This window comes from Eptatretus burgeri, chromosome 1, assembly GCF_056783735.1.
Source record: "Eptatretus burgeri isolate ZD-2024b chromosome 1, Ebu_testis_v1, whole genome shotgun sequence".
Classification (NCBI taxonomy): Eukaryota; Metazoa; Chordata; class Myxini; order Myxiniformes; family Myxinidae; genus Eptatretus; species Eptatretus burgeri.
Window position 1 is genome coordinate 71461160 of NC_140961.1, and position 3174 is coordinate 71464333.

The 3174-nt window shown below is 31.9% G+C and overlaps 1 protein-coding gene across 1 annotated transcript in view; it reads right to left on the reverse strand.

The window, feature by feature from the left end:
- Window positions 1-2562: 2562 nt before the first annotated feature.
- Window positions 2563-3174, reverse strand: part of LOC147034715 (uncharacterized) — a 2952-nt gene continuing 2340 nt past the window's right edge. The window contains exon 3 of the mRNA XM_085887602.1: window positions 2563-3174. This exon is cut by the window's right edge and continues 999 nt beyond it. The gene's annotated coding sequence lies outside the window, so the exon portion shown is untranslated.

A 3174-nucleotide genomic window follows, 5' to 3' on the forward strand; every position in this document is an offset into this window, starting at 1 on the left:
TTTCAAGTCCAAGAATTAAATTCCAAGTGTTGTGGTCAATTATGTCTATATGTGTTATTTCAACTCAACAAAAATAAAAAATTTTATGATATTATTTTTTAATCTAATATAAATGACTTATGTTGGTAAAGATGGTTCTATCTTTGGTGTATCTCAAGAACTGGATATTGATTTATCAAATTATTACACAAAGGCACAGGCTGAACGATATAAATATAATATAAACAAAAATATTAACATGAAAAATGCTTATAAATTAAAAAATTATCCAAGCCCGACTGACGCGAATGACTTGGTGAGATTAAGCGATTTATCACAATATATATACTTAAATAAAACGGCTGTGTATTCTAAAGATACAGAAGTGTTGATATTATCTCCAGGTCATACAGAATTCACAGTTCGAATTAAAATAAATTTTTATAAAGAAGGGCGTATCGTTTGTATGAGAATAGAACAATGGGGGTATGATATGAATGATTTAGGGTATAATTGGTCATTTAAAATTAACCTCGAAGACCTGGAACAATTAAATCAGTCTCGTAAGGAAGAATATTATCCACTTGGTATCGAGAATGAGTTTTGTGGAGCCACGATTAGTAAACAACAAATAAAAGAATTTAATAAGGGTAAATATAATAATGGTTTTGCCCTTGTTTATCTCATGAAAAGAGAAAAACAGGATTATATATAATAAGTAAGGAAATACAAAATGATTTAACTATGGGAAGATGGGGAGGTGTTTCGTGCCATAATATTATTCTAACATATATTTCTAATACATAAATGACAGCAAGAAGGCTTCAAGAAAATTATCATTTCTGTGTTCAAGCATACCTTCAAGAAAAGGGTATTCGGTATTTTAATAAATATGTTCTACAACATAAGAATGAGGTATTTTCAATAAAAGATTGGCATTATGCTGATGTTGATAAACCAACAACTTTAGATTTAATTAGAATGTTAAATAATGAAAAAATTATAAGGTTAAGAAAAGGTAAGGCTCTTTTAGAAATTCAAAAGAAATTTTATTGGTATCCTGTTGTAAAAAAAATTATTTTGGATACAGGAATAACAAGAAATCCTGATGAATATATGTATAATATTCTATGGGGTGTAAACGATTCAAGTATAGTAAGGGATGAGGAAGGAGTTGAAGAAGAGAGGGAAGAGGAGGAAAAGGAGAAGGAGGAGAGAGAGAAGGAGGAAAGAGAGAATAGAGAGAGGGAGGAAAGAGAGAAGAGAGAGAGGGAGAAGAAAGAGAAGGAGGAAAAAGAGAAGAGAGAGAGGGAGGAGAGGGAGAAGAAAGAGAAGGAGGAAAAAGAGAAGAGAGAGAGAATAAATAAATATTATAGTATGGAAACCAGTGAGATTCAAAAACGAATAGAGGTATTACAGAAAATAACTCAACCCACCGAGGAGGAATACAAAGAATTAACAAGTCTATTTGCAATACTTTCAACAAAACTATTAGCATCGTCAAGCTATTCATTTTAATTCAAGTTTTTTCTTAAATAAATGGAGGAGAGAGTGAAGGCATTTCTAAGGATTCTTTATGTTTTAAAAATTAAGATTCAAATGTGCATGTTGGAAACTAAAAAGGTTTTTGCACTCTGCAGAAATTTTTCTCATAAATAAATGAGTTATTGTCTCAAATGTAAAAAGAAAACTAATACTAAAAATATTTCATATATTAAAAGTAAAAATAACAGGGTTATACAAAAAGGTATATGTTCGGTGTGTGGTTCAAAAAATCAATTTATCTCCAAACACAAACTCGGAGGAGATATACAAAAGTTTTTATCAGGAAGTAAATTTACAACTACTGGAATACCAGGGGAATTACATCTTCCAGGGTATTCTTTCTGTGGTCCAGGCACAAACTTGGATAAAAGATTAGATGAGGCAAACAATCCTAAATCCTGGAGTAAACCAATCAATAGAGTTGATGAAGTGTGCATGAGACACGATATTGATTATGGGAATACCACAACGTTGGAAGAAAAGCATGAAGCCGATAGAGAAATGTTGTATAATTTGTCTCTGATACAAAATCCAACCTTGAGAGAAAAAGTTGATAGGTTCATCGTGAAGAAGATGATTAGTGCTAAATTGAAACTTGGACTTGGAAATTCAAAAAACTTATAGGCTCTAATGATGCTATTAAGACTGAAGAGCAATTAGCTGATGAATTACATAAACCAATATTCACAAAGTTTCAGAGAAGGAAAGTTTATTCCAAGGAAGTTGATTATATCTGGTCTGCTGATTTGATTGAACTCAATAATGATAAGGGGTACAAGTATGCTTTAACCGTTATTGATTTGAGGAGTAGATATGCGTGGGTTGTCCCTTTAAAAAACAAAACAGGTAATACTCTTATGTTAGCTTTTCAACAGATATTTAATAAAAGTAAGAGAAAACCTAAAAAATTGTGGACTGATGAGGGTAGAGAGTTTTATAACAAGACATTTATGAATTTTCTAAAAAATAATAACAGTATTACATTATACAGTACCTTTAATGAAGGGAAGGCAGTTGTTGTTGAACGTTTTAATCGTACCTTAAAAGAGAGACTATATAAAAAATTCACACAACTCGGTTCACAGCAATGGTCATCTTTTATTCAGGATATTGTGGATAAGTATAATGACACGATTCACACGTCAACGAATATGAAACCATCAGAAACATTTACAAAATTAAAATATGAAAAAGAGATTAATGTCAGAAAACCGAAGTTCAAAGTTGGTGATATCGTAAGAATATATAGGTGGAAATCTCATTTTGAAAAGGGTTTTACTGAACGATGGACGAAAGAACTTTTTAAAATTGTTGATGTAATAGATACAGTTCCTTGGACTTATAAAATATATGATTTGGAAGGGGAAGAGATTTTAGGTTCATTTTATTCACAGGAATTACAAAAGACAAAACTAAGCAGATAATACACCTTTGTGGACACTCGAGGGCCAAGTCCGAGGTGTATTACAGTATATAATGTGTGTCAAGGGGGACGTTCTTAGATCTGTGAACCCCAAACACAGAATCCTCAACTGAATAGTCAAGGCTTAACTTTTGTTTGTTGATGTGTATGTGTGTGTCCCAACCCTCACATTCAAAATCTCAACCCCAACCCTCACATTCAAAATCTCAACCCCAACTCAATCCTCG